At 42.3% G+C, this 14,302-nt stretch overlaps 1 pseudogene; it reads right to left on the bottom strand.

Moving 5' to 3' along the window:
• Positions 1 to 1,109: 1,109 nt before the first annotated feature.
• On the bottom strand, positions 1,110 to 2,987 carry LOC101035452 (ralA-binding protein 1-like; annotated as a pseudogene).
• Between the last annotated feature and the right edge of the window lie 11,315 nt (positions 2,988 to 14,302).

Here is a 14,302-nt window from a genome sequence, read left to right as displayed (position 1 = left end):
AGGCATTTTTAGATACACATCCGAGGAAATTCAAAATGACCTTTCTCACAGTTGGGAGTAGCACTCTGGGGAAATAGAATACTTTTTTTTTCTTTATCATCAAAGCCAGTGCTGACGCTGTGGAACACCTTCACAGAGCACTCTTTGCTTTTTGCTTCATGCTGTGAGAGTTTCATGAACTGTGGTGAACTATGTTTTGTCATGTTTTGCTGTCACAAACAAGACTGCAGGACCATAATGGAAGGGACAACATTTTCACCTTCTCTTTGTTAGTAAAAGTTTAAGAATGAGTGATATAAATAGGCTCGTACTTCAGTTATCAATGCCATTGTTTAGTCAAGAATACTTCGAAAACAAAATTTATGGTTGGTTTGCAAACTTCTTTTAACAACATACGAACTATTATTATGGATATAATTATTAATTATTGACTTTTAGAACTCTTCTAATATGCCAGGAAAAGTGTACTCTGTGCGTAGTTTTAAAACTGATGCTCTGTACCAGGTATTTAATACCCATTTTATAGATAAGGAAAATTGAGATTAACATCACAGACAATAAGTGACATGTCCTGGGAAAGAATCTACAGTGCTCCTGCATGAGCATTTATAGTTAAGAGGAAATGTGCAGAGAGCTAGCCTAAACTGCATTTTTTAATTTCAGTCAACTAAAAGCTAAAGAGCCAAAGGATCATGCCTTTGGTTATACTAATAGCAGAGTTGGAACTATGACCCAGATACAATAGCCAGGCTGGAATAAGCCAGGCTGCAGTGACAAACAGCCTGATATCTTAGCTTCAATGCAACAAAGGTTTGTTTCTTTCTTTTATAAATTCTCGTAGGGGTCAGGCAGTCCCGCCCTAGGGAACATGGCATTCTCTACCTGCTTTAAACTGCCTCAGATGGAAGTGATGCATTAGATTCCACTGGAGAGAATTATTCAAATGAGCTTGGCTGAGTGTGTGGTTCACGCCTGTAATCCCAACACTTTAGGAGGCTGAGGTGGGCAGATCACCTGCGGTCAGGAGTTCAAGACTAGCCTGGCTAACATGGAGCAATCCCCTGGGAGGCCCTTTCAGCCCCGCAGACTCCGACAGCCGCACAGCCTGCTCAGATGGATGTCTCTTTGCTGTCCCTGCTGGGCGATGGCTTCGCCGACTCCTCGCCTACCTTCAGTGGCTTTTTAGCCACCTTCAGCTCGACGACACCGTCTGTGGGCGGCTGGACAGCACCCGTGCCCCTCGGGCTCCTGGTGCTCGTGCACCTGCTGCTTGGCACCTGCATCTGGAGCCGCTTGGTGATGGCTTCCCGCTCCTCATGAATTGCTTGATTCAAATGTTTGTTCTTTATTTCCAGCTCCTGGTTCTATCTCTGTAAACGTTCCAGAATGATCTGCAGCTCCTCCTCATCCTCGCCCTCGCTCTTGCTCTGGGAGGAGTACTCCTCCGTTCCGCTTCAGCCGTGCTGCTTGCTACTGAATTTTGGCAGTCTCCGCTCGGAGGCGTTCCATCCCTTCCTTTCCTGAGACAATCTGCCAGCGCGGAGACTGCTACCCAGCCAGGAGCTTTTCCTGCGCAGTCAGGATCTCATTCTCCTGAGCAAGGGAATACTGATAACGCCTTCCTTTGCATTCATCTCTTCTCTGGAAACATCCTCTTTGGAAAGACTGGCTATCTCTTGTGAAATCTTGGCTTCACACTCCTGTCATTGAGTTTCTCTCAGTTTTCTTTTGAGGGCTGTCAAAATTCTTTGTACTTCCCATCATCTTTCTTCTTTAGGTAAATCCTTTATCCCACCAGCAGATCTCGCTGTAAACAATTCGGAAGGAACTCTGTCTCCTGATCTCCTTGATGCCTGCCTGGGTGTCTGGCAGTGCGGACATCATGGCTCTGTCAGACCATCGCCGAGGTTTTGTCATTTTCTTTCGTCCCACGTTTACAAAGAGCTCTCGCACATGTGTCGGTTGTCGGTCCGCACGGCCGGGCTGAGCAATATAGCACTAGTTGCTGGTCCTCACGGCCGGGCTGAGCGCCATAGGACTTTTTATTGGTCCGCACAGCCGGGCTGAGCGCCATAGGAATATTCTGTCTGTCCACTTTTGTTTCTGGTTCCTTTGCGATGACATGCTCCATGTACACAACGAGCTAAGTCAGAAGGTAGCGACATTCTGGCAGTTGTTCGAGTGAACGCTGGAATTCCTGCACTGTCTGTCTCCCTGGTCCTCCCACAAGCCTCTTCAATTCTGAGCCTAAGCTCTTTGATAAGCTGAGTCTCTGGAAGGTCTCACAAATGCTGCTTCAGCAAACTGGCCACCGTGTCCGGCTCCCGTTCTTCCCAGTTTGTGGACTCCTCCTGGCCACAGGCTGCTTTTAGCTTGCCCACGTTTGATACCCTACAGATGCCTTCGCCCTTCCTGCCATGCTTCTCTCTGGAATCTGTCCGCTCACAGAGAATGGCAGCAGCCAAATGCATCTCACACCAGGGTCCTCTCTGCTGCAGCCGCCGGAGGCATTCCAAAATCGGAGGCATCTCTGGCTCCAGAATGGGCTTTTCCTTTTTCTTCTTTGCCTTCCACTGTTTAACAACATTAGCTGCTGTCGAGTCTTTCAACTTCTTCTCTTTATGCTTTTCTTCTTTGTGCTTTTCTTCTTAAAATCCTTCTCTTTAGAACAGCTGGGCTTGTTGAAAACATGGGTTCCCCGAGACCTCTTCACTTTGGAAGGACTTTCTGCCTCGTTCCTGAAAGCCTGCATTGCCCTCGGTCCTTTTCTGCTGTTCCCTACGTTTTCCTTTTTTCTTCCCGTGGTCTTTCTCATCATCAGACACTGTATCTGGAGGCTCGTGGAGGATGCCATGGGCAGGGGAGGGCTCGCCAGTGCGGTACCATCTGGGAAACTTAGTAGAGCTGGGGTCCAGGTAAGCCCGCTGCCGTGCCCACCCTGCGGTGGTCACTGGGGCTGCTGGTGGGGGCAGGAAGCACTCGCTCATGCTGATTCCTGACTAGGAAGGGACGAGGTCTTGTTTCCTATCCATTACACCTGGGTCCGCCCACGTGCCACAGCTGCCACCTCCCGGTGCTCACACTGTCACCACTGCAGCCACCGCAGCTGCCTCCCGTGCTATGCCCCAGGACTGAGTGGGGAGGACGTTGGAGACTGAATCCCTAGGGTGAGTCGTGTAGGTATGGAGGGAGCACCCACATGAGTGACCCTAGCTATTCAGTCACGTAGGCGCATGCAGGGACTCCTACCTCCATGACTAACCACACCAAAACATCCCTTTGATACTGTGATGGTGAATACTGTCGACCTGACTGGATTGAAGGATACGAAGCACTGATCCTGGGTGTGCTGTGAAGGTGTTGCCACAGGAGCTTAACATTTGAGTCAGTGTGCTGAGGAAGGCAGACTCACCTTTAATCTGGATGGGCACCATCTATCAGCTGCCAGCACTGCTGGAATCTAAGCAGGAAGAGGCCAGGTGCGGTGGCTCACGCCTGTAATCCCAGCACTTTGGAAAGCAGAGGCGGGTGGATCACAGGGTCAAGAGATCAAGACCATCCTGGCCAACATGATGAAACCCTGTCCCTACTAAAAATAATTAGCCGGCGTGGCAGCATGCACCTGTAATCCCAGTTACTCATGAGACTGAGCCAGGAAACCTGCTTGAACCTGGGAAGCGGAGGTTGCAGTGAGCCGAGATCTCACCACTGCACTCCAGCCTGAGGGACAGAGAGAGACTCTGTCTCAAGAAAAATAAAAAAAGAATGTGAGCAGGCAGAAAAATGTGAAAAGGGACCGACCTCACCTCCCAGCCTCCATCTTTCTCCTCTGCTGGATGCTTCCTGCCCTCGAACATCAGACTCCAAGTTCTTCAGTTGTAGAACTCAGGCTGGGTCTTCTTGCTCCTCAGCCTGCAGACGGCCTCTTGTGGGACCTTGTGATCGTGTGAGTTAATACTTAATAAACTCTCGTTTTTTAACACACACACACACACACACACACACACACACACACATTCCATTAGTTCTGTTCCTCCAGAGAACCCCAACTAATACAGACACTAAGGCTCCCGTGTGCTTCTCTGTCTGGCGGTACGTTGCACAAGTTGCCATACGTTGTTGCTGGAGCATTAAGTGCTGTCTCTACTACTCCGCTGGTGGGATAAATAGACTCTCACACCTGGTATCTCCTGGACTCTGCCCTATGCGTCTTTTGCTTTAGCTGATTTTTATCTGTATCTTTTCACTTCAGTAAGCAACAGCCATGACTATAAATAGCTTTTCTGGGTTCTGTGAGTTCTTCCAGCAAATCGTGAAAGCTAAGGGTAGTCTAAGTGTAAGGTGAATAAAAGTTCATCAACAGAAAAGAATTGCCAAGCCAATCATGAGATACTGTCATAATATTTCAAACATATGCTTAATGTTTAAAAAACTTTCCCATATTTACGCTGTTTGCTTTAGGAATTCATAAGAGGTAATAATCACTTTAAGTTACGGGAGCCAGGAAGAGTTTTGTGGAAGAGTCTGGACATTGAGCTGGATTTCTAAAGGGACAGGAGAGGAGAAAAGACAGAGCAGGGTGAGAAAAATGGCCTCCAGGGTCCCAGGGCAGTACGTAGAACCCTTGGTTGGAATGTGAATTTGAGGAAGGGAAGGACAAAGTTAAGATCGGAAACAGAGGCTGCAGCCAGAGTCTAGTGAGTGTTGACGCCGCTGTTGTTCAGAGAATTAAAAGTCAAGCTTTCAGCAAACTTAAGCTAACTAAATTTCTGACAGTTTCTGTTTGGGGAGGACTCCCTGTAACAGTTTCTATATGATCCTAAATTATAACCAAAAAGTGAGTCGACTGCCAGAAAAAGTCCCTTAACAATAACCTTGTGGGGTTCCACACATATCCCCTTCACTGATGTCCACATCAAATGTACACAATTTGTAACTGCAAACTTGAGTTGTCTTCAGCCAGAAACTATATGCTCCACCTGTCATCTGAAGATCTAGCTGTCTTCTTTTTGGATTATTGTAATATCACAGTAATAAAGATTTCACAATCAGAATTTAGCTCACAATTTTGGTAATGATTCATGATCCAAAACTGTCTCCAGCTCAGCCTCCCTGTGGTTTCACTGTACCTAAAACCGCCGAAACTGCTGTTGTCTTGAAGACATGTTGCCCTAAATACATACTGTTATCTTCAGGAGTCAGTTGGGGGATGAGGTTGGAGTGGATGGAATTTATAAAGAGTAGGTGTCAGGTTTATGCCAAGGTTTAAATTGTAGAAGGCATGAAACTTCGTATGGTGTTCAAAAGTTACAGCTGTAGGTAGACCCCCATACCTCATTTTCACCACAGAATATTATACCGACCAGCCCACTTCCTTCTCCCCCAGCCATATAAAGACAATGTTTTAACAATGGCATGTGTTGCTTTTGTTTCAAGGGTGTTTCTTCCCTCAGGAGTGGAGTACAAAGGCACTCTCTATTTGTTGGTCCTTTAGTTTGGTTCAATGCAAAATTCAGGCCTTTTGGCCATATTAGTGTACACACTAATTTTCTCACATACTCTGTGTGTATGGGACAGTACACATACTCTTTCACACTTTTTCCAGTTTCTGTATAGTATCTGGTAGGTCTGAGCTTTTAGTATGACTGAAATTGAACCTCTTATTCCCCTTTCTCCAAAATTATATACTTTCCATATATTTCTTATCTCAATTTAACCAATATTCACCTAGACTTCTAAGTTAGACATGAAATCATCCTGACTTTTCCTATGCCTTCATTCTTTATATCCCATTAATCACCAAGTCCCAACTAATTTACTGCCTGAAAACTTCACCATCCTGCTCACTTTTTTTCTGTCCCACTGAGATTCCTTCGTTCCTCACATAAGTTACTGAAATAACTTCTTGACTGGTTCCTCTGTTTCTCTTCTTCTGCTCTCTATTTTGTTGAACATGATTGTCGACGAAGATTTTTTCTGCCGTCTTCCCACTCCTTGTCCTGCTCAATCTTGGAACAGACTGTAGCAGAGGGAAGAAAACTTTGCCAGGAACATTTTGGGAGAGGTGAGAGACCTCTGATATTGACATGTTGTGTTAGAGATGTCTGGGTGGAAGTATTGAATAGGTGGTGATTCATGAAAGTAATTTAAGGCGGGCAGTATACTTTTGGAAGTCTTTAGGATATTAGTGGTGTCAAAACCCATGAGGTTGGATGTGATCACAAGGAAAAAAATAGAAAGAATCAAAGCAGACATTCAAAGTCCGAGACCAGGGGCCTTCCAACGTTTAGAGCACAGGAAGATGAGGCAAAACAGCTGAGGAGACTGAGCAGGAGCTTGCAGAGAAACGGAGAAAAATCCAGCTAGAATAGTGTCCTGGAAGCCAAGTGAGCCGTGCACCAGGGAAGCTGCCTGATGGCCTCGATGGCATCGCGGTGAAGGGGAAGTGAGGTGAGGATGGAAAACCAGCCACTGTACTTCACAACCTGAAGGCTGTTGGCGACTTCCATTTCTCTAAAGTGATGGGCACAAAAACCAGGTTTGATCAGGCTGTAAAGAGAAGCAGAGGGGAGTAGATGAGGGTAGAGAATGTAGGCAAGGAGTTTTGCTCTAAAAAAAGAGAGAGAGAAATAGGGTAGATGCTGGAGGTAGAAGTGAACTCTAGAAGGATTTTTAAGATAAGAGATGTTTACGTGCCACTGCGCAAGAGATAATTGATGACACGGGAAAGAAAGCGGATGGGGACTGAAGTCATGTTTTTGAGTAAACCAGAGGCGACTGGATCTGGCACGCAAGTGGAGGGGTTGGATTTATCTGAGAGCAGGGAGAGTTCTTCGAAATTCTCAGAAGAGAAGGCAGAGTACGTGGCACAGACGTGGAGAGCTAGACATAGCGACAGAAGCGTGTAGAAGTTCTCCTCTGACTGCTTCAGTTTTCTCAGGAAGATAGAAAGCAAGCTCATCCACTCAAAGTGAAGTATTGGAAACTTTCCTCCTCCACCTAGCTAAATTCGGTCCCCTAAGCACTTGTCACCAACACTCCGTCTAGTCAGATTTGCAATTTCTCCACCAGAATTTGAACTCCGTGAAAGTAAGGTTTTATGTCTGATTTATTTACTACTGCAACCCCAGATCCTAGAATACTGACAGGTAAGTAGGTGTTCAGTCGATACTGCTCAAGTTAATTAATGGAAGCGTTTTGTGATGATTACAGTGGAGCGGATTGGGCTTTTAGAACAAAAGTAAAAAAAGCATCTTTCTATCCTAAAAGAGTGACTAAAGAAACTGTGGGACTTGCAGGACATATTGTCCTAACAGTGGGGAGCAATCAGATTAGTGAGTGATTTTGAAGGAAAGGGGGAAAATAAGTTTCGTTTCTACTGGCACTCCCATGAGTCCAGCTTATTTAACAAGGTGGTTATAATCTCCCATCTGTTTCAGGAAACTGGAGCAGCTTTATATACCTGAAAGTTTTCTATAGCTTGGAGAAAATAGTTTTAGACTGTGTGTGGGTCAGACAATTAGGAATGTTGAGTCTTCTTCGTTTGCACAATATATAGCAGAAGCTTCAGGTTCAGCAGCTGACAGTATGACAAATTGTAGAACTGGTAGCCAAAGGGAAATGAATCTTAGAACATGAAAACCCATGATTGTGTGGCGCGTTTTTTGGACTGCTATGCTTCTCTGCCAAAACGTAGCCCACGCCACAGGAACTAACTTATATACACAAACATATTTTGAGCATAGCTGTATCAATAATAGTTTCCAGTTAAAAAAAAAAAGAAAAAGAAAAGAAATGCATCAAGTGACAAGACACCGTGTAGTTACGGGAAACATGAAATGGAGTCAGAGACAGAAATTCTGGTCGTATGTTATGTGCGAGCTTTAATTAATTAATGCTTTAAAAAATGGATCACCATTTTTTTTGGCAATGTGCTATCATGGACCAATAGAAAAAGCTAGGCACGACAATCAGACTTGTATTTGAATCTCGATCAGTCAGGATCAGTCAGAACAGAGAAACCAATCAAGGTGTTTTCTTTTTTTCTTACGTATTTTTATTTCTAAATAATTGTAATGCAGAAAAGTGTTTACACCATTGATGAAGGGCTGAGGAGCTGACGGAAAAGAAGTCAGGTATGGGCAATTCACAGATTAGCAGGAAGAAGCTGTGACACTTCTAGGTATAGGAGATGGATTATGAAGCTGAGACCATCTCGTGGGAGCTGGAACTTTAGCTAGACCAATCAGACCTGGAGCTGCTTCTGGAAAGGGTAGTGCAGGCCAAGCAAAAGTGGGAGGCACGGCCTGTCTTGGCTCTTCCTGCCTACCAGGCTCCTCAAGGTCTCAGCCCTCCTACCCTGGGAACCCACAAAGGAGGCTGGGAATTATAGTTCCTGCAATGGAGAGCAGGTCAGGGAGAGGCAGAGAAGCCTCTCAGAAACCCTGTTCAGCCTTTCATCAGCTGTGAATCCTTGAGTGATTGTTTTAACATTTTGAATCTGTTTCTTTACCTGCAACGTGAGAAAAGGGATGTCTACCTCACACGGGTTTTTGTAATTCCAAATACAATAATGCACACACAGTGCCTGGCTCTGAGTGGAAGCTCAAAATATGCCGTTTTCTCTTTCCTGTTTAGAACTATTCCTCATAGTTTTGTTTTCCTAGAGGAATGAAGTAACTAATGATTCTGAAGAGAATTTGGCCACCAAATCTTATCTTAGCTATGCTTTAATTTTAGTAATCTTCATCAAAAGCAGTACAGAACCCAAAACTGACTCAGAGGCAGCTACTCAAAGCTCACAATTATCTAGAATTGTTTCTTTGAAATCTTGGTCAGTTCTGGGGGCCCCGAGAAGATAGTGTTTGCGGTAATGGCCACAAAATCAATGAAGTGTTTCCAGAAGAGACAGAAGGCAATAGCCCTTATTCTTTGCTGCTAAAATAAGATGCATTTTTCATAGATCTAGAAAAAGAGGGGTTTTAATAGCTGCACTGATGTCTTAAGGGAGACATCTTTTGACAGCAAAACCTGCTCTCAAGGTTAGGAAAAGTACATAAAAAAGTGTAGATGAGGAAACACAGTGAAACCTCATTTATTTAGTTTGAACTAATTTGAAATTTGGGATAACTTGGTTTTGGAAATAAGTTCCTGCTGAAGAATCTAATTAATTCAATTCAGCAAGCTCTTAGTGAGCTAGTTGCTTCTGAGCTGGTGCTGGGATCAGGATGATCATAATACCTAGAACACTGTCGTTACTTTCAAGGTGTTTGTTTCTTGCTGTTTGTGTAAATTATGATTCTAAGAGCCAACTTAATTAAAAACTAAGCAAACTGCATAAATCAATAAAAATAATTTTTACCTCTTGATTAAATGAGGCTGTGCAGAACTGTTTGTTGTTGTTGTTGTTGTTTGTTTGTTTTGTTTTGTTTGGCTTAAAGAGATAATCACAAATAGAAAAAAAAATGTGAATTTCTTTAGCAGATAGTTTTGGGACCAAAATCCAACTTTGTCACACACTGGAGTGACTTTGGACAAGCCACCAACTTCTGGATAATAGTATCTGCTCTGTAGTATTGCCATGGTGGGTAACTAAGGAAATATGTGGCAGGGCTTGGTCCACTGCCCAGTTCCAATTCTCAAGAAACATTTGAGGGTTTCCTTTCTTTCTTTCTCTCAGAAATACTTCACCTTTTAGCAACAAATTTTAGTTATCCAGTCACTGGAGAGTACTATAAAACTAGTTAAATTTTTTTTTGTATTTCAAAATTATTTGTAATCAGCCTTGTCCTCTCTAGAGTTTACTTGAATAAAAAAGAGTTTTGTTCTCATTGTTCAACACCCACTTATGAGTGAGAACATGTGGTTCTCATTTTATGTCCTTGTGTCAGTTTACTAAGAATAATGGTTTCCAGCTTCATCCATGTCCCTGGACACAGGGAGGGGCACATCACACACTGGGGCCTGTTAGGGGGTGGGGAACTAGGGGAGGGATAGCAGGGGATGGGGGGATTGGGGAGGGATAACATTAGGAGAAACACCTAATGTAGGTGACGGGGGTGGATGCAGCAAACCACCATGGCATGTGTATACCCGTGTAACAGTCCTGTACCATCTGCACGTGTGTCCCAGAACTTAAAGTGTAATAATAAAAAAAAAGTTTTGTGTTTTTGACTTACATACAAGAAAGCACAGTTGAGGGTATAGGGAGGTCAGGTTTTCTCCTGATATCTAGAATGTGACAGACTCTCTCTATGTCTCTAGGAAACAAACAAACAAAAATATTCCCTAGAGCCACCACTGCTGTATTTTTGGTATAGTTTCCTTTTAATAGGCAGTTTTCTTTATGGAATTGAATTAATGCTGCATATAATATGTATTCGGGCTAGCTGTATATTATAAGCATTTTCTCATGTCATTAAGCACTGAAAAGCACAGTGTTACGTTGTAAAGGAGCATCACAATTACTGTATGTAAATTCTCTTACCATTGGGCCCATTTCTTAAATTTCATTTTCTTTATTATAAATAACACTGTAAATATATCTTGATGCTTGAATATATTCCAATATTATTGGACTGTTTCCTGAAAATAGACCCCTAATAATACATTTATAGGTCAAAGTTAATACACTTTAAAGAAGTGATAACAAATATCCATTGAGTGCATCAGCCTGTGAATTATAATCTTTTTAAAAATTTAAACTTTTAAAGGAACTTTAGGAACAAAATAATGTATATTATTATTTAGGCTTTCAGTTGTTTAAATAATAATGAGATTGGAGAATTTTTAATGTTCTTGGTGGCCATTTAAATTTCTTATTTGGCAAATTGCTTGTGAAGGAGCAAATTTTTCCATTTCCTTTCAGTAACTGTTTCTTGAGCATTTTCTGTGCTCCAGACATTGGAACAGAGTATATAGAAATGCATAAAATATTGTCCCTATCTCCGAGGAATTCTAAATTTCAAAGGAGAGAGGGAAAATAATAGCGTCATAAGATCAATAATGAAAACATAGAAATAGTTTGCAGCTACAATAGAGGAAAGTGTGATTAATCTTTAAGACTGAAGCGGTTTTGAAGGATGAATGGGAATTTTCCAGGGAGATAATTAGGAAAGGGCTTTTCAGTCCAGAAAGTTAAGAGCACGCACAAAGCCTAGAAGTTTGGAGGAGCAAATATGCAGGAACTAAAAGTAGTTAGCAACTGCCGGACTACAAAATGGGTTAGGAGAGGATTAAGTGGGAAGAAAGGGAGGTGGGAGGATGGAGAAGTCTGCAGGAGCCAGATGGTGCTGAACCTTGTGTTTCAGGCTAAGCGTGTGGCTTGACCCAAGCAGTGCCGTATGGCCATGGAAGTCAGTCTTTTTATTCTAATAATTTCTAATTTTGTAGCTAAAGAAGTAGATGGTAATTTATGATTTTTAAATGTCTCATCTTCAGCCAGAACAATCTGTTTGTACTTTTGCTGTGCTAAACATACTATGGAAAGAGCAGCACTGATTGTGCACTGTTACCGTGGAGACATGGAAATTATTTTAAGAAGAGGCTGATTACCTTGACCGTAGCTCAGTCCCACCAGGGCCCAATTATTTCCCCGATATCACACACATCCTTCATCAATTTAGAACTGGGAAACAGTGACATTTTTCATGCCACAGCAAAATTATATGTGTTTTAGCACTGTCAAGAAATTTGCATTTTATACAGATTCAACATCCCTATCTTTTTCAAGCCAATGCATGCCATTTGATTTAGGAAAGTCATTAAGCCACACTGCATATTTTATATGTTAAGGTTTAAAATATAGATGCTAATTTGACAGCTAACCATGACCTTCCCTCTGAAGGTCAAACTCTAGGGACCCTCTCTTTTTCTGTAGTTCTATCAGCAGTGCAAACACAACCATATTGTCAAGAGACCCTTGAATGGCAGAATTGTGGGGAATTATTTAAATAACAACCGAGGTCAAATTACTTCCATGTACTTCTTAAAAATAAACTTTTTTACTGACGTACAGCATATACACGCATACACAAAGATGTAGCTAGATGAGTTATCACAGAATAAATATCCCCTGTAATCACACCCAAGTCTCCAAGTAAAATATTACCAGCACCCCAGAAGCCTCATTCACATGTGTCCCCCACCTCCCAGTCAGTGTGGTCTTTCTTCATCCCACAGGTAAGCACTATCCTAATTCCCATCACTGTAATTACCTTCTCTCATTTTGGGTTATTTTAGTATTACTGTTTTTTACCTGCCAATATTAGTCCAATTTATTCATGTTGTTGTAGATATACCACAATTTAAGTTCACTTTAATTTTCATAGACTTTGGAGATGTTTGGGGCTATCATAAATAATATGGCTACAGGTATTTTTAACACATTTTTTTGGGTGTGAATGTATGTGCATTTCTGCGGGATGCATTTCTAGAAGTGAAAATGCTAGATCATTTAGCATGCTTCTATTTAACTTTAATAGGTACTATCAATGGCATTCCAAAGTGTTTGCAGAATTTTGATTCTTATCAAGTGTATTTATCTCCTCTAGATCCTCACCGATACATTATCATTCACTTTCATTTTAGACATTCTGTAAGGTGTGTATCTTACTTGGTTATAATTTACAACCCTCATGACTAATTGAGTTGGACATCTTTTATATGTTTATTGATTCTTTGGGTATTATTTTCAGAAAGAGGCTTTTCTAGTCCCTAACTCACTTTTTATTGCATTAATCTTTTACTGGTTGATTTGTTGAAGGTGTCTTATATATTCTGGATACTAGTCCTTTGACAGTTACATGTTTTGCGAATATCTTTTTCTAGTATGTGGTCTCTTAACTCCATTCATGGTGTCATTTGATCAACAGGAACTTAATTTGAATGTAGTCCAGTGAATGTTTTTCCTTCATGTTTAGTAGATTTTTTGCACTTTGCAAGAACTCTCTTCGCATCCTGCGTACTTTGAAAGGGAGTATTGAACACCTTATTTTTTTCCTCAGAAAGGTTACTTACTTCTTTTTGTTTGTAACCAGCTGGAGGTTAACATAAGCAAGATGCTTTTGCAGACTCTAGGACCCTTGGGTCTGCGCAAACTCAGATTGTTTCTTTAGAGAATGTGTTGTTTGAGCTCAATCTTTCTGAGAACTGGAGACTCATTTTAACCATTCAGTCCATCTGTACCACCTCTCAACCTGTATCTTGGAGAAATCAGACATCTTCAGACCATACCTGATCATCTAATTTGTCTCATTAGGAAGGAAGGAAGGAGTAGAGGGTTATGCCTATGAAGAATAAATCCCATATCAAAGCCATCTCTCCTTCTGTTGCCACCAGTGGGGTATGTATCTGAGACAGGCTCCAAGTACCAAAACCACTTGTAAGAAGGGATGTCAGGTACATCCACCCAGGGCAACATAACCACTTGTGTTTTCAGAGAATTCTTCAGAATTCTTGCTGAAGAATTAGAAGGGGATTTGGGCAATCTAAGAGGGAGGGAGTAGCTGTGATTTCTTATGGCTTGGCTTAAATTTGATTCTAGAGCATGTCACGTGAGGAGAACAATGTCTTGGAACGTATCTGGAAATACTCATTGTCAGACACTTTCCCCCACATAATTTCTTTCTTTACATATTAGACATTCCTATATCAATAAAATTCTCTCAACATTTAGTATAGTCATTTTAAACATGACCATAATGTTAAAGAAATGTAATTCTCTTCCTCAATCTCCCATAAACAAGAAAGTACTTTGCATTTCTGAGAGTTCTGTTTCTATGAAAAGGGTATTAGCATTGTGCTTCCCTAAGTACAGAGGAAAATGTGAGTCTGTGTTTTTCTTCCTCGTTAGAGACTGCTATTAATAGTCTTCCAGGGGCACTAACACTACTTCTTGCCAGAAATGCAAAGGCTGCGATGAGTCTGCAGGAGCTCTGCTTCTCCCTGCCCCTGGCCTCATGCAGGATACTGTTCCTCTTTCAGGAAGTGTGGTCCTGGAATCCTGCCTGGCTGTAGTTAGCAGTCATTCTCCACATTGGCAGCCAGTTGGCAGTATGTCTTCTGTGTCTTTTATCAGGCCAAAAACCTTTACGAGTCTGTGGGCCTCCAAAGGAACGACTGGTCAAGGAACTACCTGGTACTCTGGGCCAGAATTCTTGGCCACTCTTTCCTATGTGGCCATTAACATAACTTTATTCCTCCAGTTTTCAGTCACTTCCTTACCTTTGGCACCTCCTGGCATCAGCTGGTATCTTCCTGCCGTGGCCTTTGTCTGCCTTTGGGTCCCTGCCTCTGGGACCAC

Source organism: Saimiri boliviensis, chromosome 8 (assembly GCF_048565385.1).
Source record: "Saimiri boliviensis isolate mSaiBol1 chromosome 8, mSaiBol1.pri, whole genome shotgun sequence".
NCBI lineage: Eukaryota > Metazoa > Chordata > Mammalia > Primates > Cebidae > Saimiri > Saimiri boliviensis.
This window is presented reverse-complemented; position numbering and strand designations above follow the sequence as displayed.